The sequence below is a fragment of the Mirounga angustirostris genome, unplaced genomic scaffold, assembly GCF_029215605.1.
Source record: "Mirounga angustirostris isolate CCGP_5_RB_7025 unplaced genomic scaffold, mMirAng1.0.hap1 SCAF_6, whole genome shotgun sequence".
NCBI classification, from domain to species: domain Eukaryota; kingdom Metazoa; phylum Chordata; class Mammalia; order Carnivora; family Phocidae; genus Mirounga; species Mirounga angustirostris.
The window spans coordinates 50,459,174-50,481,237 of record NW_026991714.1 but is presented as its reverse complement, the minus strand read 5'-3'; the positions used below and the strand labels follow the sequence as shown (position 1 = coordinate 50,481,237).

The following is a 22,064-nucleotide window of genomic DNA, read 5'->3' as shown; positions in this document are numbered from 1 at the left end:
GTTCAGATTTTGCTGCTTCCCTTGACATGAGGAAATCAAGAAAGGGAGTTTGAGAAGAAAAAAAAGTGGGAATACTATTTTAGCAATATTGAATTTGAAATGATGGCAAATCATTCAAGTTGTTTGGAGAGTGGGGGATGTTACTTGTCCATGGTGATATGACTCATGAGTAACAGACCGAGGATAAAAATCCAGAACACGTAACCCCCAAAACCACACTTCCCTCAGTCCAAACATCCTAAAACATGTCACAGGTCTAGGAAACCTTTTTTTTTTTTTCCTTTTCTTCTTGGAACTACACAGAAAGAGATTTGGATTTATGTCCATTAAAATCCTATCCCATTGCCAGGACATGTATTATATATGTATCTTCAGTGTGGTCTTTCTTGCCTACACTTAGAAATATTGTGTTATGTTGGTTTTCTCCACTGTCTTTTTCATCAGTGTGTTTTTTTTTTATTTTATCTTATTTTATTATGTTATATTAATCACCATTACATCATTAGTTTTTGATGTAGTGTTCCATGATTCATTGTTTGCATATAACACCCACTGCTCCATTCAGTACATGCCCTATTTAATACCCATCACCAGGCTAACCCCATCCCTCCACCTTCCCTCCCCTCTAGAACCCTCAGTTTGTTTCTCAGAGTCCATTGTCTCTCATGGTTCATCTCCCCCTCCGATTTCCCCCCATTCATTTTTCCCTTACAGCTATCTTTTTTTTTTTTTAACATATAATGTATTATTTGTTTCAGAGGTACAGGTCTGTGATTCAACAGTCTTACACAATTCACAGCGCTCACCATAGCATATACCCTCCTCAGTGTCTATCACCCAGCCACCCCATCCCTCTAACTCTCCCCCACCACTCCAGCAACCCTCAGTTTATTTCCTGAGATTAAGAATTCCTCATATCAGTGAGATCATATGATACATGTCTTTCTCTGATTGACTTATTTCGCTTAGCATAATACCCTCCAGTTTCATCCACATCATTGCAAATGGCAAGATTTCATTCCTTTTGATGGCTGCATAATATTCCATTGTATATATATACCACCTCTTCTTTATCCATTCATCTGTTGTTGGAAATCTTGGCTCTTTCCATAGTTTGGCTATTGTGGACATTGCTGCTATAAACATCAGGGGGCACGTACCCCTTAGCATCCCTACATTTGTACCTTTGGGGCAAATACCCAGTAGGGCAATTGCTGGATCGTATGGTAGCTCTATTTTCAACTTTTTGAGGAGCCTCCATACTGTTTTCCAGAGTGGCTGCACCAGCTTGCATTCCCACCAACAGTGTAGGAGGGTTCCCCTTTCTCCGCATCGCCGCCAACATCTGTCATTTCCTGACTTGTTAATTTTAGCCATTCTGATTGGTGTGAGGTGGTATCTCATTGAAGTTTTGATTTGGATTTCCCTGATGCCGAGCGATATTGAGCACTTTTTCATGTGTCTGTTGGCCATTTGGATATCTTCTTTGGAAAAATGTCTGTTCATGTCTTGTGCCCATTTCTTGATTGGATCATTTGTTCTTTGGGTGTTGAGTTTAAGAAGTTCTTTATAGATTTTGGATACTAGCCCTTTATCTGATATGTCATTTGCAAATATCTTCTCCCATTCTGTTGGTTGTCTTTTGGTTTTGTTGACTGTTTCCTTTGCTTTGTAAAAGCTTTTTATCTTGATGAAGTCCCAGTAGTTCATTTTTGCCCTTGCTTCTCTTGCCTTTGGCAATGTTTCTAGGAAGAATTTGCTGCAACTGAGGTCAAAGAGGTTGCTGCCTGTGTTGTCCTTTAGGATTTTGATGGGCTCCTGTCTCACATTTAGGTCTGTCAACCATTTTGGGTCTATTTTTGTGTGTGATGTAAGGAAATGGTCCAATTTCATTCTTCTGCATGTGGCTGTCCAATTTTCCCAACACCATTTGTTGAAGAGACTGTCTTGTTTCCATTGGACATTCTTTCCTGCTTTGTCAAAGATGAGTTGACCATAGAGTTGAGGGTCCATTTCTGGGCTCTCTATTCTGTTCCATTGATCTATGTGTCTGTTTTTGTGCCAGTACCATACTGTCTTGATGATGACAGCTTTGTAATAGAGCTTGAAGTCCAGAATTGTGATGATGCCAGCTTTACTTTCCTTTCTCAACATTCCTTCTGCCTACTTTATCCTAGCAGTTAGAGTCTCCATTTTTGATTGCACCTCATTAATAGCCTTTTTTATTTCAGCTTGGTTAGATTTTAGTTCTTTTGTTTCTCCGGAAAGGGTTTCTCTAATACCTTCCATGCTTTTTTCAAGCCCAGCTAGTATCTTTAATATCATCATTCTGAACTCTAGTTCCGACATCTTACTAATGTCCGTATTGACTAGGTCCCTGGCAGTCGGTACTGCCTCTTGTTCTTTTTTTTGAGGTGATTTTTTCTATCTTGTCATTTTGTCCAGAGGAGAATCGATGAATGAGAGAACAAAATGCTAACAGGGTAAGAAGAGCCCCAGAAAAATATACACTAAACAAATCAGAAGAGACCTGAAACTGGGTGAAAAGAAAGGGAAAGAAAAAAAAAAAGAGAGAAAGATAAAAAACAAACAAACAAAAAAACCAGAATATGATCAAATATGATTAGACTGGTGCATGGATCAGTGCCACAGAGTAGATTTTAGGTGTATTTTGGTCTGTTAGAAGAAAGTGCCTCCCAAAATTTTAAAGAACAAAAAGCCTATATATGTACAAAAATAAGGGTAAATATGGTGAAGGGATGGAATATGATTGTAAAGATGAAAATTATAAAAGATTTTATAAAAGGTATTGATAAGATAAGAAGTTGGTTGAAAAAAGAAAGAAGAGGATTAAAAAAAAAAGGGAGAGAATGTGATCAGGCAGGAGAATAGAACAAAGCCATACACTAGAGATTTAGGGTATATTTTGGTCTGTTAGAAGAAACTGTATCCCAAAATTTTAAAGTGAGCTCACTCTCTCTCTCTCTATATATGTATATCCCAAAAATAAGGTTAACTACTATGAAGGGATAGAATATGACTCTAAAAATGAAAAATAAAAAAGATTTTTTAAAAAAGGAATTGATAAGATGTTGGTTGAAAAAGGGAAAAAGAAAAATTCAAAAAAAAAAAGAAAATTAAAAAAATTAACTTTGAAAGACTAAAGAATCATGGGAAAAAGCCATGAATTCTATGTGCAGTATTTCCCTAGCGCTGGAGTTCTGCTGTTCTCATTGACTGGTAAATTTGGTCTTGGCTGGCTGTTCTCACTGATCTTCTGAGGGAGGGGCCTGTTGCCTTGGTTTCCAAATGTCTTTGCCGGAAGTGGAATTGCCCCACCCTTGCCGGTCTGGGCTAAGTAATCTGCTCAGGTTTGCTCTTGGGAGCTTTAGTTCCCTGCAAGCTTTGCTTACAGCTTTGGAGGGTGAGAGTGAAGATGGTGGCCTCCCAGTCTCCGCCAGGGAGGAGCCTAGAACTCGGGGCCCCACTCCTCAATGAGCCCCCAGAGAAAAGCAGTCAATCACTCCTGTCTCCCTGGTCTCCTGCCGCACTCTGTTCTCACCCGGCCTGTGACCGAGCGTTTCTATCTCTAGCACCTGACCCCGTGTGGAGTCTCCAAACCCAGCAGATCCCTGCAGTGCATGCCTGCGCCACTCCTCCTGGGGCAGGAAGGGGAGTCTCCCTGGATCTGCCACTTGTTGGGTCCCTGCTGGAGGAGCAGTGGCCCGACTGTGCCACGGATCCCAGTTTATGGCAACCCCGAGGTGAGAGCCCACTCCTTGGCTCTGTCTCTGCAGCTGGCTTCCCTGCTCCGATACCTGGGAGCTCTGCCGCACTCAGGCATCCCCGGTCTTTCTGTGACCCCAAGGATCCTGAGACCACACTGTCCCAGTGAGGGTTCCACCCCGCCCCCCCCCCCCCCCCAGCTTAGCCACTGGAGCGACGTCCCTCAGCGGAGCCGACTTCTAAAAGTTCTGATTTTGTGCTCCACGGCTCTATCACTTGCGGGTAGTGGCTGATGAAGGCCCCTCCCCCGCCGTCTGTCTTCCAGAATATCACCTCGGATTCACTTCTTCTCATGTCCTACCTTCCAGAAAGTGGTCACTTTTCTTTTCAGAGTTGCTGCTATCTCAGCAGTGCATTTAAATCCAAAGTAGATTATATAGTCCTCAAATGTTGTCTTCTACTTCTTTAGGATCTCTTTCAGAGAATGTTTTCTGATCTCATTTCAAAAATTTCAGAGTCAATCTGTAGAATTTATTATGAGTAGTCAGACCAGGATTCATTTCTACAATATTCCTTAATAATGGTCATCAGCTTCTATTTAGTATGTGCTTACTACATCACAAAGCATCTACTACATCATGATTGGCGAGTTCTTGTTACTAAACTACATATAAGTTATAAAGACTAAATACTTGTCTCTTAAGAACTTTGATCCACTAGTTCTAGTTCTACCCTATAGAGCAGATATTTCAAACTGAGGCTGCAAGGGAGATCCCTTTCAACATTGTATTTTGTTTGGCCCACATGGTGTTTTTAAAAATAATGACCCAACATTGAAGACACTGAGAGATTTTACATAAAAATCAGGTTTTCTGGCTCTTATTGAAAAAGAAAGATCTTGCAGTATTGCACCCACATTCCTACAGGGCAACAATGATATGGACTTGAGTGGGGGCTGCTTCCTTTAGATGGGGCATAAGTTCTGCAGTTGTCCACAGCCCTCCACTCCCTATGGATTTCCACATCCTATGGCTGTCACTTGCCATTAATTATCACACATGCACTATTGTTTTTCAGATATCTGGCTAGTTTCATGCCCTTATGTTACCTTTCTGAATCCTGTAGATATATTTATGACCCCTATAATTAGGCAGCATAGAATAAATATGCTCCTTCCTCTGCATGAAAGAGATGCCTTTTGCCCCCCTGAATTTCTTTTGTCCTCCTTTTGCAAAATATTAAGTTTCAATTCCTTTAACCAAACCTTGTAAGGTACAGCTTCGAATGCTATTACTCCTCTGGAGACTCCTTTAATTTGTCCAGGCCTCCTTTAAGACATGGTACCCAGGAGGGCACCTGGGTGGCTGTTGGTTAAGTGTCTGACTCTTGCTGTCAGCTCAGGTCGTGATCTCAGGGTTGTGAGATTGAGCCCTGTGTTGGGCTCCACACTGAGCATGAGCCTGCTTGGGATTCTCTCTCTCCCTCTCCATCTGCCTTCCCCCCTTGCTTGTGTGTTCTCTCTCTTTCTCTCTCTCTCTCATCAGTCAATCAATCAAACAAACAAACAGAACACTGTACCAGAACTGAACACAGTGGTGAAAAGCTGGAGCCATGGACTTCCATTATTCTTTCTAATTCTCAAGTTAAAGGTGTCTTCACAATCTGGTGGACATTATAGGTTGTGTTGGAAGAGTGGACATTTTCTGTTTTGTTTGCACAGTATCCTTCTTTCCTCTTGGAGATAGTATTCTTCTCTTCTCTTGGACCTCCTCCTTGCCATGCTCTACTCTGGGAGTTGCTAACTGCTTATGAGACTTTGACCACAGAGATTCATCCCAGAGAGAGCAACTGTTACGAGTCAGGACAAGAAGATTTTTCCTGGGATTTTTCTAACCAGAGCTTGAAATTTTGGTTTCTGAGATTATAAGGATATAAGTCTGAAGCTACAGGTGGCCAGCCTTCATGTTGGAAATGCTGGTCAGAAAGAAACCAGCACACACAGAGAAGCAGAGAGAAGAATCACAAGAAGAAATACCAGGAAGCATCACTGAAGTCCCTGGTACCAAGCTCCTCTAAGGCTGTCCTTTCCACATTTTGGTTTTTTAAGCCAGTGTATTCTTTTTCCTTCTTTCCCTCTCTTCATGTCTCCCTTCCTCCCTTTTCTCTCTCCTTCCATCTTTTCTTCCTTCAAAACTTTATTTATTTGTGTATTTATAAAGAAAAAAAACACAGGAGTGTATTATTTCCATTGCTAAGGACAGGCCTTTGCAGGATGGCAGACTAATTTCTGACAGCAGGGTGGAGGCCCCTACCTGCCATCAGTGAGTGGGTTCTGGAGGACCATGATGATTGAGTCTCTTCACAGGAGCATCTTGGAGATTTAGGGGTCCATGTTGACTGGCTTGGACTTCTTACCTTTGTTGTTCTTGGGGACCTTGGTCTGAATCACCTTCACATTCTCCAGCACTGTGTTGCAGTGCTTGTCAGTGGCTTTCACACAGCACAGGAGCTCCTTGTTATTGCCACAGTTCATGAGCCCTTAGGTAGGTGTTGTTCCTGACTGACTGTGTGAGCACGGAGAATGGATTTGTGTTAAACTCTTCCTCCTCCCACTTTTGCAGCTCCTCCAGGGTCATCTTGCTCTTGGGTTTCTTGGGTAGGCTCATGGTGATGGTGGCTGTGCTCTCAGACCACTTGTGTCTCCTCTGTGTTGTTTCTGCTTCTAAAGAGTCTTATGCTAATTTAAATTACCTTTCTCTAGCTGGCAACCAAGCTAGAACATCTTCTCTGGCATATTGGCTGACTCACAGGTGATATGACTGTATGAATGAACAAATGACTGCTTGGCTGAATGAAAAACTGGTTTCTTGCTAAGGTGGACCATGGATTTCCTGTGATTTCTAGTTCACAGCAATCTCTTTGGGACCACATATTTTGGGGACATAATTATGTACTAAATTGACTTTAATTATATCTTATTAATCCTTGTATTTAAAGAATAGTAAATTAATAATAAATAATGGTTCAGATTAATTGATTAGAATTTCAGAGTATATGGCTAGTCATGCCATGATCCCAGAATAGATAATAACTTAATCTTTGCATATTCAGGATTCTGCCTCATACTTATTCTGAGGACTGCAAAACTCTGCAAGACACATTTTAGGCTAGTGGTTTTGAGCTTATCCTTGGGCTAGGAGATGTATATTTAAACAAATCTAGTGTATAAAAGGACAGAATTGGCTTGAATGTTCTGATCTCTATGAATGTTATGATCCCTCAAATCTGACTGTGAGCCCAGATCTTGCTTCCACCTGGGGAGGGGAGACAATGGTGGACAGTTCCTTCCATCAGCTCTCTTTCGTACTGCTCTCCTCTCCAATTCACAAAAAGGAGTTCTGAAGCTGAAAAGACCCACTGTAAAGAGGAGAATTGTCTACCATTGGCCTTGTCACAATCCATCCTTTCTGGGTAGTCAGCCAACCCATGCCTTAATTTATTTTGTGGATGATAATCTTTGAAGACTGTAAGTAAGTTACTGTCCCTCTCTTAGCTCATGGTAACTGAGCAAATACTTGCAACCTTTCCCTGGGTCTGAGTCCATGATGTGTCTCTCTGTGTGTATGTATGGATGTATTTGGAGATCACCATGTTCTTTCAATAATAAATGAGAACACCCTGCTCTAGGTTTGAAATGTTTGCCACTTTGCAATTTAATTAGAAAAAATAATCCTAAGATAAATGAGTATGTGTTTAGTTGCCCATGCATAAATGTACTCGAGTCAAAGGAAAAGTGACACCTTGGAAAAATTTCACATTTAGAAATATGTATATATATGCAGAAAGTTGTGAGGTTTTGTTAACTTAGTAAAAATAGGATAATTTACCAGATTTTTTTCCCTCCAATCCCTCCCCATTAGAAAAATTTCCTATGTGTTTTTTCATTTCCAGGTATTAATGTTTCAAAAATAAGAAAAAACTGGTATTAGGGACAAACCAAATTAAACGTAGTATAGTTCTACATTCCTAAACAAAAGAAAAAAGTGACTCTAGATCTGAAAGGAGACAAAATGAAAAAAATTCAGTTTCCTTATGTAGTTTATTTCCAAAATTTTTTTCACCATAAGTTGATTTTTAAAGAAAATTTATACCTCTAAATATGTGTTCATATAGACATAACCAGTTGACTTAGTTCATGCCTGATTTATTAGCTTTAAACTGTCATACATTAGTAATTGCAATGTATGTCTATTTATCTCAAATTTCTTTTGACCAGCAACATGAATTTGGAAAATTTCTGGCTTAGATTAGAAATACATTCTGTAGCCATGCAATAAATCAAATATAACCAGTTCTTGCTGGGGTTAACTTTTGATAATGACTCAATACCAATTTCCCCTAACCTATGTACGTGATAGCATAAATTTAAACCATGGTTACTGTTGACGTCAGCAATATTAATTGGCTAATGTCCTTGAGAAATCATCCTGTAGCAGCTCACTTAAAATATTGACGAATACATGCTTTACTTTGCTAATAGTCTGAACAAATTGGTTTTCTATTATAGTATATTAGTACTTGGAAGCCTGCTGGGCTAGCATTAACTGGCTATTGTCAACTGTACTCATTTCTAAATAATAATCATAAAATGTTTGATGCCTCAGACAACATGCACACATATATTATAAAATATAAAGGAAATAAATAAATGCCCACTCGTAAGACTGAATCCAAAAGCTAAAAGCACAGAAGTGGCAGCAAAGCAAATTCCCAGAGTTGATGGAAAAGTCTTTTCTCACAGTTCTATTATCTCTTAAAAGATAGTTTTAATGTGGTTCTAACAAATTTATCTTCCTATATTTTTAGTGATCCCCTTACTTGTTTCTTTTAGTTTGAATGGCAATTACAAACAGAGCTTTGGAAGAGGAATGGTAGAGGTTTGTGAGAAAATCTATTATTGCTCCAGAATTCTTCTGTGTGAAGCTACCCTGTCCCTTCCTTCCCCATCCCCATCCCTCAGGCCACTCTTCTCTAACTCCCCCAAATCAGATTCTCCTCTATTTCCAAATGGATGAAACACAAAACTACAGGAACTTAAAATGGGAGCAAACAAGCTAATAATGAACTGCTGTACCCCTTGGCATTTGTAAAACCTTTTCTCTCTTGCTAATGTAATTTTCCAACCAGACATGGGGAAGCCTTTCTCAAGGTTACGTACAAATGGTTGTAGAAGAGCCCAGAGACTTCCATTTCATTCTTTGAAATAGAGAAGAGTGATTGCTTCCTTGACTTTGTGGCTGTGATCATTCTTTAAGTGGTTAAGTAAGAAACAACAACATGTCCCTGAAGGAGAGCTTCCTAATGGTTTTTCTGTGGCCCATTGCCCCTGGGGAGGTCACCATCACAGCAGGTCACCACGGTAATGCCATACTCTTCAGCTTTCCTCTGAACCTTTTGTGATAGTAACACCAACATCTCATTTATAAATTTAATGCACTGCAGCTTCACAGTTGCTAATAAAAGACAACCTTTTGAATAAATGAGTAAAAAGTGATGAACATAGACTAGCATAACGAATCACTTCTGGTGTAAGTTCTGTTTTAAGTCTGGATGTAGCTATTTTAAAAAATAAGCAGGGCTAACACTTACTGTTAAATGTAGGGATGATCTATTAAGCAACAACAACAAAAAAATGTGAGTTTTATTATCCACTTTCCTTCCAACATCTAATTCAAGACATGCTAGCTGTCCACACCATTCTTTCAGAAGAATGGTTTGAGAGCATTAAGATAAAGTGATGACACCTCAGACAAGGTTCTTGTCCATATTTCTTTACATTTAAATGATATTAGTGAAAGTGATTTTTGATATGGTACAAGCATCTATCACATAGCTATAAGGACAGAGTTGGATTAGTTGTATTCTCAGCCATTCCTATGCACTTACTCTTTCCCTGAAATGGTTAATACAATTGATATGATCAATTATTGATCATTTTTTTTCTTGGAAAAATTTTTTGTTGTTGAGTTATGCTAAATAATGTTCTGTATATTATTCTTAATAGTCTCCACCTCTGCCCTGTTTCACCCTTGATGAAATAGATACTGCATCTGGTCAACTTTTCAGGTAAAAAAAAAAAAATTCCTAGTTATGTTTTGCATAGGGTGGATAAAGTACTAGGGCAACAGTGCAATCTCACCAGATAAAAAGTAGATAAGTCCTGTAGAAGGCTTGTGCATGGTATGACTAAGTTGTCTTTCTTATATGCAACTTATTTCACATCCAATTGAAGCATGATCCATTCTTGGAGTTCTTGAAGTTAATTATGTGGCTTCATTATTGAGAAGAATTTTTTCTTTTTTTAAGATTTTATTTATTTATCTGACAGAGAGCACAAGCAGGCAGAGCAGCAGGCAGAGGGAGAGGGAGAAGCAGCCTCCCCACTGAGCAGAGAGCCCAATGCGGGGCTCGATCCCAGGACCCCAGGATCATGACCTGAGGCGATGGCAGATGCTTAACCAACTGAGCCGCCCAGGCACCCCAACATCTACTGCTTTTAAAAGTAGGAAGAGACAAATGAGCACTTGAGAAGTGGTAGAGAAACCCATGGTTGTTGTACATCTTTTGGGGTTCCATGGCATCCCCTACAGATTTGGGGTGAGCTCTCTGACTCCCTAATCCTGTGTGTCTACTCTTCCTGCAGAAGGCCAGAAGCAGGAGTAGCTTGTCAGTGGCAGTTCTTGAGGGAGAAAAACATGGCAAGAAAGGAGTTGCACAAATTAGCATTAAACTCTGTTTGATTTTTAGGATCATGAGCTAAATCTCTCTCATCTGCATGGGCTGAAAACCCACAGTATCAATGTCAGGATGTAAGGAGGTAACTTGAAAGTTTCATTTCACATTTTCCTTTTTATTAGGCCGATCTCTGGAAATTGTGAAGGAGTGAGAGTTAATTTTTGATCTCTGATCTCTGTTATGGTCATTCTGCATTGACCCTTTATGATGCTCTGGAACATTGCTGGGGAAATTGGTTGACTGATAAAATCTTCAGTGTACATGAATTTTTAAGGAGTCATTAGGGAAATAATAAATACACTGAAAAAAAATTAAGTGGTACAAAAGGGTATGTGATAGGAATAGCTCTCCCAGTATAGACTCCTATGTTCTGTTCCAGAGAAACATTTTCCTGCATATTACTTTAGAAGCATCTGTTTCTTGTGCATTCTTTTAGAATGTTTCCATGCATACATACGCATGCAGATATATAAATATATGCTTCTCTTTACACAAATGAAAGTATATAATAAACACTAGTTTGTATCTTATTTTTGTTCACTTTATATAGTTTGGAGATCTTCACATATCAGCAGATATAGATTCCCTTTACTCTTTTAATAGCTCATAGTAGTCATTTAAGCCTAGACTTTGTGCATTTCCAGGATGGAAACCACATTTAAATGCTTAGCTACATTTCCTGATGCTGTCTAGCTATTTTCTAAGAGCTAATCCAAGACAAAGATGCTGTGTGTAGGAGTATGGTAGGTTATATTAATCATAAAATATCTTAATTTTCCCTATGGTGCCTTCCCTGTTGAAGGATTTTATATCCTTGGCTTGTTAAAGTAATACATGGCCGTGTGATTTGCTTTGGCCAATGCAGTGTCAGAAGTGTGACATTTCAAGGCAGAAGTTGTAAGGGCCATCTTATAGAATGCTATAAATCTTTTTCCTCTTCCATAAAAGCTGTGTATGTCCCAGATGGATGTTAATCCTTCTGCTAGGTTATGGAATGAAGATGACATGAACCAGAGCTATAACCTATAACCTATTCAGAATGGATGGTTGGCATGAGTGAAAAATAAAACTGTTATCTTAAGTAACTGCTATTGGGAGGTCACTTGGAACTACAGAATGACCTAGCCTATTCTGCCTGATATAGGGAGCAACCTAAGGAACAGTCAAAGAATGTGACAATTTGTAATAAAATAGTTCTTCTGATTGTGAAATGGCTTTCCAATGACCCTGTCTTTCCTAATTCCTTCCTCCCCAATTCATTAAATCAAATCACCAAAAAACCCACTAATAATATAACACAATATTCATTGACATGTATAACATTTTCATTCTATTTATTCATTTTATTACATTTTCATTCTATTTCAACCACTTTTAGGCTATTTTGTCCCCAGATTTAAGTAATCAATATTTTTGTGCTTTAAAAACAACAAAAACATATTGAGAACAAATGTCTGCTTTTGGCCATGATGGAGTCACTGGATCCAGACTTCCCTTTCCACCAAAAATAACTTAAAAAACTGGGCAGAATACATGAGACAACTGTTTTGGATATTGGAAAACAGGTAGTGCAGGACTGTGACTTCTGAAAGTAGAGAAACAAATGAGATGGATCTAAGATTGCCCAACTTCATGCCTGGAGACCCTTTCCTCACTCTGGTTCCAAGAGGGGGATCCTAAGCAGAGCATTGCAGAATTGCTGAGTTGCAGAGATACATATTAGAGATTGGGAAGGCTGAGGTTACTGGAACTATCAGGACAGACTATTGGAAAGGAGGAGGTTGCACAGGCAGTTTCAAAAATTTCATAGGGATTCCGTTGGGTCTGTGTTTGAAGACTTCACTGTGCATGTATAGGGAGAAGTGCCTCCAAAGCTAGGCTGGAAGATATTCATATTCTGAGCATCCAGAGCAGAGAGTCCTTGTTGAAAACTTGGGCCATTTGGTGGAGACCTTAGAGGGGTCGTGCCTTAATAGTGGGGCTAAACAAGCCATGGAGTAAAGACTACTCAAAGCTTAAAAACAATTGTCAAAAGATCCAGCTGATCTTTAAGTAATGTAATTCTGTCAGAACAATGTCCAACACTCTTTAAAAGGAAGACCACCAAATCCAGCATTCAACAACATAAAAATAACAAAGTTCAGCATTTGATAAAAAACTACAGTCATGTGAAAACAGGGAAGTATGATCCATACTCAGTAAAAAAATAAGTTGAAAGAAACATATCAGGAAATGACAGAGATGAATTAGTAAATAAGAATATTTAAATAGCTATTATACATATACATAAGCAGTTGAAGAAAAATTGAACATGATGAGAAAAATGAAAAATAGAAAGAAACTTCAGTTTTGAAAAACAAAACATCTGAAATGAAAAATCACTTGGTGGAATTCATAGCAGATTAGACTTTGCAGAAGAAAAAAATAGTGAATTTGAAAACATAAAAATAAAAAGTATCCAAAATGAAGCATATAGATTAAAACAAAACAAAACAAAACAAAAATGAACAGAGAGATCCTCAGTAATTTCAGAAAAAATTTCAAGTAGTCTAGCATATATGTAACTGTGTTCCAGAAGGATAGGGGAGGACAGAAAAATATTTAAATAAATAATGGCTTGAAATACTCTAATTTTGATGAAACTTGTAAGCCCACAGATCTAAAAAGCTTAAGGAATTTCATATATGCTGAACACACACACACACACACACTTTAAGATATATCACATGATCAAATTGGTAAAAACCAGTGATAAAATCTTAAAAAGCTGGTGGAGGAGAAAAATAACATGGATAGAGGAATGAAGATAACAATTACCATACTTTTCTGATCTGAAACTGTGCGAACAAGAAGATAATGGAACAGCATCTTGAAAGTGCTGAAATCAAAACCAAAACCAAAACCAAAAACAGAACAAGAAAAGCAAACAACAGTACCTGTCAAACTAGAATGGAAACACTTAAAAATGGAGGTGAGATAATAATTCTTCAGGCAAACAAAAGTTAAAAGAACTTGTATCCAGAACTGAACTATAAGGATTGTTAAAAAGATATTCTTGAGGCAGAAATTTAGAACTATATATAGAAATAAAGAGCCCTACAAATTGCAAGTATATGGGTAAATTTAGCAGATATTTTTATTTTAAGATTTCTTTAAAAGATAATCAACTAGGGTCATTTGTTTTATTTCTTAAATTCCATATATGAGTGAAATCATATGGTATTTGTCTTTCTCTGACTTATTTTGCTTAGCGTAATACTCTCTAGCTCCATCCATGTCATTGTGAATGGCAAGATTTTATTCTTTTTTATGGCTGAATAATATTCCATTGTATATACATACCACATCTATATCCATTCATCAGTCGATGGACATTTGGGCTCTTTCCAGAATTTGGCTATTGTTGATAATGCTGCTATAAACAATCATGGGGGAAAAGAAAGGCAAACCAAGTAACAGTCTCTTAACTATAGAAAACAAACAGATGGTCACCAGAGAGGAGGTAGGTGGGAGGATGGGTGAAATAGGTGATGGGGATTAAGGAATGCATTTGCTGAGATGAGTCACCGGGTGTTGTATGAAGTGTTGAATCACTATATTGTACACCTGAAACTAACATTACACTGTATGTTAACTAACTGGAATTTAAATAAAAACTAAAAAAAAAAAAGATAATCAAGTAAAGCAAAAATAATATTACATTTTGAGGTTTATCATTTATGCAGAAGTAAAATATATAATAGCACAAAGGATGGGAAGGAGGAAATGGAAGCATACTGACATAAGGGGTGTAATAGCATTTGAAGGTATAGACTGTGGTAAGTTAAAAATGTATGTTTTAAACCCAAGAAGCAGCACACGTGCATATGCACAAACCAAAAACTAAAAAGCATAGTGGTAGAGCTAATAAGCCAATGATAGTGGTAAAATCTAATCAGAAAAGATATTTAATCCAAAAGAAGGCAGAACAACAGGGCAAAAAAGAAAGAATTAATGGCACAAATAGAAAACACTATCAAGATAGTCAATTAAAGCCTAACCATATCAACAATCATATTAGATGTGAACTCTAAACACTTCAGTTAAAAGAGTGACATTGTCAGAATGGATAAAACAACAAGAACTAATTGTTCTTGTTCTTTTTATGTTATCTACAAAAAGTCTACATTAAATATAGTCACAGATTAAATATAAAAGGATGAAAAAGATATACCATAAAGACACTAATCAAAGAAAGCTCCAACTGCTATATTAATATCAGAAGAAGTAGATTTCAGAACAAGGTGTGTTACCAGGGTTATGATACAGAAAAAGCAATTGAAAAAATGCAACCCCCATTCATGATCAAAACCCCCAACAAACTAGGAATAGAAGTATATTTTCTTAACTTGACTTAATGGGACATTTACAAAAAACTACAGTGAACATTATATTTAATTGGGGAGCAATTGAGTACTTTTCCACCCAAGATTGTGAACAGGTCAAGGAAGTTTGTTCTCAACACTTCTATCTAACATGTTATTGATGGTCCCTAGCTAGTACAGTAAGGCAGGAAAAAGAAATAGAAGGCACACAATTAGAAAGGAGGAAGAAAATGTTTTTATTTCTGGATAACCTGATGGTTGTTATGGGCTGGAGGAAGAAAATGTTTTTATTAGTGGATAACCTGATGGTTGTTATGGGCTGAATTGTGTCCCTCAAAATTTGTGTGTTGAAGCCCTCACCTCCCAGCACCTCAGAATGTGACTGTATTTGGAGATAGGGTCTTTAAAGAGTGATTAAGTTAAAATGAGACCATTAAGGTGGACCACAATCCAATCTGACCAGTGCCCTTTAAGAAGAGGAAACTTGGACACAGAGAGACGTCAGTAGCTTATACACAAAGAAAACACCATGTGAAGACAAAGCAGAAAGGTGCCATCTCTAAACCAAGGCGAGAGTCCCTGAAGACAACAGATCTCCAGAACTATGAGAAATAAATTTCTGTTATTTAAGCCACCCAGTGTGTGGTATTTGTTATAATAGACCTAGCAAACCGTAAGTCCTAGGTTATCTGGAAAAAAAAAAAGTTATTAGAACAAGTAAGTAAATTTAGCAAGGTCACAGGATACAAGATTGATAACAAAATCAACTGTGTTTATTCATATGAGCTACAGATTGGAAAAGTGGACTCAAAATGCAATACCACTACCATAGCAACAAAAAAACCATAAAATCATAAAATACTTAAGAATAATTTAACAAAATATTTTCAGTATTTGTTCAATAAAAACTACAAAGCATTGATGAGAGAAATTAAAGAATAAATTGAGAGGTATATCATGTTTATGAATCAAAAGTCTCAGTATTTGTAAATCACATCTCCCCTACTTTCATCTGCAGATTCAATACAATCCCAATCATGGTTCTTCTCTTCTGTATAAATTGACATAGTCCTTCTACAATTTATATGGAAATGTAAAAGGCCTAGAATAGCCAAAAAAAAGTTTGAAAAAGTAAAACAAAGTAGGAAAAGACTTGCATTACCTAATTTCAATTATAACTACACAACTACAGAATTTAAGATAGTGTGGTATTCATGTAAGGACAGTTCATGAAACAAAATAGAGTCCAGATAAAGATCTACCGCGTATATAGTCAATTAATTTTGACAAAGGAACCAAAGAAATTGAATGGGAGAAAGGATGATCTTTTAAACAAATTATGTTGGAACTAATATTCACATGGAAAAAAGTCAGCATTTATATACTTTATATAATGTAGTATATATAAATATAATAAATATATACATATAATAGATATTTACTTTATATAATAAACATTAATGTAGTTGAAATGGATCATAGAACTTAATCTAAGAGATAAAACTTAAAACTTCCAGAGAAAAACAGGAGAAACATCTCTACAACCTTGAGATAAAAATGTTTTTTTGACATACAAAGCATAAAACATAAATTATGAATTACATTTAAAATTTTTAAAAATTAAAATTAAAATCTTTTCTTTAAAAGGTGAAAGTAAAATATTGCTTTGAGCATTGAGCACTGAGTAAAAATGCTCACAGTATCTCAGGAAAGTACTTGAATCCAGTATATATAAAGGACACTTATAACTTGATAACAAGAATAAAGATGGCTCCATTAAAAGTAGCAAAATATTTCATATCACTTCATAAGAAACAATACATACATAGGTCAATAGCACATGAAAATATACTCAATATAATTTCTCATCAAGAAAAGCAATTAGGGGCGCCTGGGTGGCTCAGTCGTTAAGCATCTGCCGTGGGCTCAGGTCATGATCCCAGGGTCCTGGGATCAAGCCTCGCATTAGGCTCTCTGCTCGCCGGGAAGCCTGCTTCTCCCTCTCTCACTCTCCCTGCTTGTGTTCCCTCTCTCACTGTGTCTCTTTCTGTCAAATAAATAAATAAAATCTTAAAAAAAAAAGAAAGAAAAGCAGTTAAAACCACAATGACATACCACTACAACTCTTCTAGGACTGAAATTGTAAAAAATGACCACATTAAGTGTTGGGGAGACTATAGAATAACTGGAGCTTTCATACATTGTTGATGGGAATGCAAAAGGTTACAATTTGGAAAACAGTTTTGCAGTTTCTTGTGAAGTTTAACATATACTTATCACATGATTCAATAATCCCATTTCAAGAGAAATGAAAACATGTCCACATGAAGAATGGCACATGAATATTCATAGCAACCCAAATCATAAGTCTCAAATCATAAGTCTCAAACTGGGAATAACCCAAATATCTATCATTGGGTGGCAAATTGTGATATGTCCATACAGTGAACACCACTCAGCAACAAAAGGATGTGACTACTAATATGTGCAACAACATAGATGAATCTCAAAAACATGCTAAGTGAAAGAAGCCAGATACAAAATAGTACTTATGCTATCATTCCAATTATGAGAAGTTGAAGAATAGATAAAACCAATCTAAAGGAGTAGAAAATAGGTCATTGGTTGGATGGAACAAGGGGTGGAGGACTTGATTATAAAGGCTACAAAGGAACATGAAGGAAATTGTTAGCGAGATGGAAATATTCGATGTTTTTATTATAGTGCTGATTATGCTGATATATACACACACACGTATTTGTCAAACTCATTAAACTATACACTTAAAATGGGCATTTTAGTTTATGGAAATTTTTCAATAAAATTGATCAAAGTAGTTTAAAAAACCTTATTAAAACATAATGGAACTTTGACATTTCAGCCTCTGTACAGATGAATAAGAGCAGCATAAGAGGTGCAACGCTGAGTCATAAGAACAGTGCTTCTGGGCACCAGACTGAGTACCAATATCACCAGATGTTTTTCGGGAGGCTGATGAATTTTCACAGTTTCAAAATTTAGGCATAACCCAATCCTTCTATGGATTATGAACGATCTTATTTTTCCCTCATATTCTATAGCTTGTTGGATAAATTATTATTTGCTTATATTTTTCTAAATTTTCAAATAAAATTTTTTTTACTGCCCCTCTGGCCTTTTTTTTTTTTTTAACTACCAGCAACAAAGTGTTTCCCTGGCTCTTCAGCTGTTTCAAAGGGAAGATTTACATCTTTTCTCTTACCCTCACAAGTTCTCCCCCTCCACTTCTTACTCAATGAAACATTTATTGAAGTGAAAAACACAACCTAACTTTTGAGAAAAGAAATCACAGCAAAATATCAAGAGAAGTTGGAAGATCTGAGTTCCCATCTCTTCTAGGAGAGCCATGTTATGTTGGTACAGTTGGCCAGTCCCTCATTCCACAAACTCCCTGACTCTGACCTCGGCTTCCTCATCTCCAAAAGGAGAAAGGTGAACCATCTATAAGCTATTTTGCCTGTCATAGTTCTTCCTGAAAGACCTATTAGAAACCTTACAATTACTCCCTTCTCATTTACATACTGCATCCTCTGATAGATAGCTGTCCACTTCTTGCTGGCAGTGCAGGAGGAGGAAGAGGATGCATTTCAAGCATCTTCCCAAGGCTCAATTAAAGATAGGCAACTGAAATGAGCACATCTTGGAGGAGACACAGCCGTAACAACTTTCTCCAAAAAGCACGGCATACTCGCACTAAGGGCTCTCATGCACATGGATCTCCACAGGAATGGGCAAGAAAGGTTCATTACCACAGTTTTATGGATGTCTGTCTTAAACCACAAGATACGCCTTGATCCTTCAGACCTTAACCCAGGTCAGCCTCTGAGGTCTTTCCCTTCACCTTAGGGATTTGGCATAAATCAAAACCTCAGTGAGAAACCCCCTCAGGCTTCCAATCATTTGGACTCAACCTCTGTTTCGCTGCAGTTTAGGCTCATCACCAAAAATAACATTTTGACAAAATATAAGACTGAAAAAAAGATGTATAAACTTATTTTTTCCACAGCCTTCTTCACGGGTTGAATCTGTTTCAAGGAAAGTTTGGACTTTGCATAAAATCTTAGGTGTGGCTAGAACCAAAAAGGAGGCTCTGTGGGAATATTGTGGCAAAGATGACAGACCACAGAAAGCTTCTTCCTCTGATGCATGTCTGTAGTAGGTTTTGCCCATTTCAGACTGGACCCATGGGTCAGATTTGCTTCCACATCCCATCAAAAGGATCCTTATTCTGTGTACTAATCTTTGTTGAACTCTTAATGTTTATTAAGCATTGCTAAAGAGACGACAATGAATAAGAACCTGGGGGCTCTGGAGTCCCAACTGCCTTGGTCCTAATCTTGTTTTAGCAGCTCTGTGACCATGGACAAGATATTCATGATATTCACTAAACTTTAGTTTCCTCATCAACAAAATGGAGAGAATAAAAAAATATACCTTCAAGGATTAACAGAGCTAATGCCCATAAAACACTGAGCACAGTGTTTGGTACTTGGAACATCTCCTATAAACGTTAGCAAGTATTCTCATCATTAATTGAGGTATAGAGACTTTAGTGGTAGATGTGAATGGAGCAGGAGTATTCTTTGGGGATCCCAAGTAAGGAGGGATTAGTTCTGACCAGGTTAGGGGGGATGGCTTTTCAGAGGAGGGGACACTTTAACTGCCCTGAAGCATGAGTGAGAGTTTGATAGCTGGGAACTGTTAAGAGGGCATTCTGGTTGGATAGGGTCAGCAATACAGTCCCTACACGATCTCATCCAGAAGGATGTGATCGCTCAGACTTTTAAAAGGTAAAAGCCACAAGCTCACTATGGGAGCAACTGTGGTGGAAGGACAGTTAAGCTGCAGCCTGTTCATGGACCTCCTGCTGAACCTAAACAGATTTCTCAGACCGGTGACTCATCAAGAGAACAAACTACATGTACCTGTTGCATAAACCCAGTGCTTTTGGTTTATTTTTATCTTGTTTCCCTAACCCCTCTTTGTTCCATTATTAATACCCAATGTACTGGTGAGACAGGCTTAAATATGATGAACTCCACTGTGGCTTTTTGCACTTGTTATACATTTTTGTGGCCAAGAGAGTGCATTCGTCTTTGCCCCATCTTACTTTATTCCTTCTGGAAAAGTGGTCTTCACTATAATATGGAGAGCTGTCACTTCTAAACTTTGTTCCAGAGTAGATACACAACCGAATTACTCTTTACTGAGCCTGTTACACGGGCCACTTTCAAGGCTTTTTCTCACTTAGTCCTCACAACAATCCTCTGAAGGTGACCTTGTTTTTCCATTTTATGGTTGAGACTCAGTGGTGAAGCCACTGGCCAATATCAGTCAGCCTGAATGTGAGGTGCTCTGCTTGAGAGACTTTTTCTTGGGTTCACTCTCATCACTAGACCACATGTGCCTGAGACACTCAGGATTGGGAAGAGCACTGTGTGGGGAAGGCAAAGCCCTAAAGCCATTTCTTTTTTCATATCTCCCTCAAGCTCAGGTCCATGGTGTTCGAACTTTTCCTCACAAGTGCTGCTAAGATCTCCATTTCTATGCTTTGAAGTCATGTAGAGAAAGCTTAATTCTCTCCTCTGCTTTCACATATCTGAGGAAAGTTTAACCATTAATACCCTTATCTTCATCACTTATCAAGGCCCCTTCTCTAGTCTCTCTATATTTTTTTTAAGCAGGCTCCACACCCAGCATGGAGCCCAGTGCAGGGCTTGAACTCATGACTCTGAGATCAAGACCTGAGCTGAGATCAAGAGTTAGTGCTTAAATGACAGAGCCACCCAGGTGCTCCTATTTTTTTTTTTTTAAGGCAAAACTGTTCCCATTTGTAAGCTTTGGTGTTGAAGGATGGCAGAAGCAAAGAAAAGCAAGTGACCGTGTGATTATGTCTAGGAATCTGATTGGTTCTCAAAGGTCCCTGAAGGTGAACCACTTTTATTTGTGTGGATGGTCTTCTCAGGTACTGAATAGTGACAACTTTCATCACCATTTTCACTTTATTTTACTTAAGGAAAAAAAAATCTATTACCTGCCTCTTCAAGTTCCTGTTCTGTGATTTCTGGCACAAATGAAACTTGTGAAAGCTCTTAAAGATTCACAAATTGAACTCACTCCAGTGTGAGCAATTTATCTACAATCCCTGGTCAACTCTTCCAGTCCTACCAAATTCCCATGTTTAAGGCGACTCTTCCTAAACTTTCCTCATAAACCAAGAGAATATTTCCATTAGTTAAAATGCTTTTTTCTCATTAAGAAGCCAACACTGCAATGGCATTTTTTCCTTTCTTCCTCTGCCTGCTTGCTTTGACTGGTGGTAGGATTAATTGGGCCATGATCAATCTCCTAAAAGACAGCAAATTGGGAATGGCAGGTGGAAGGGGGAAAGCATGAATATTAATTAGCCAAGATTCCAAACAGAAGCCTTTTAATTATATTAAAATGTATAGGCCTGCAGGCAGTGAGCTAGTTCCTGTTGTAAATCTGTTGGCAAGGCCATTACCTCAGCAATGTCAGTGCCTTTTAATGAATGAATATATACATTTCAAGTGGGGGAGAGAAAAATACTTTCCTGTTTATAAATATTAAAAGGAAAACTATCAGTGTGAGGGGATATCCATGACAGCCACTCTCAGGCTGGAGGCATTTGGGGAAGGTGGAGAAGGCAGTCTCCCTAGACAGCTCATCCCAGGCTGTGAAACTGAAGCCTATGGCTAATATGGGGACCGATGCAATTAGAAACAGATGACTGGGAGCCAGGCTGAGCCAGAGGCTCTGCTTTTCTGTAGGTCGGTGAGCTAGGAGGCAAGTAAGGAAGTTACATTAACTTGTCAGGGCACTTCAGAATGATTTGCCACAGGAAACAAGGAAGTCGGGGTCTTTGTACTTGTGAATGCGAAGAAAGCATTTACTGATGGAAGGGTGATCAGCCCCTGTCAGGGGAAGGGGCCATGAACTGAGAAGTGCTAGAATTCCAGGGCAATAAAGAAATGAAATTTGAGAAAGCAGATGTCAGAAGATCTAGAATTCCCTTGGGAATATCCATGAAGGAAGTCAGAAGGAAATACAGATACAACGGTGGTGAGAATGGGACAGTGGGATGGGAAGGCAGGCTTGATGTAGTTTTGGAATATAGGT

General features: G+C 38.2%; 1 pseudogene; it reads right to left on the bottom strand.

Moving 5' to 3' along the window:
* Positions 1-6,034: 6,034 nt before the first annotated feature.
* LOC123845398 (small nuclear ribonucleoprotein Sm D2-like) lies at positions 6,035-6,392 on the bottom strand (annotated as a pseudogene).
* Positions 6,393-22,064: the final 15,672 nt, after the last annotated feature.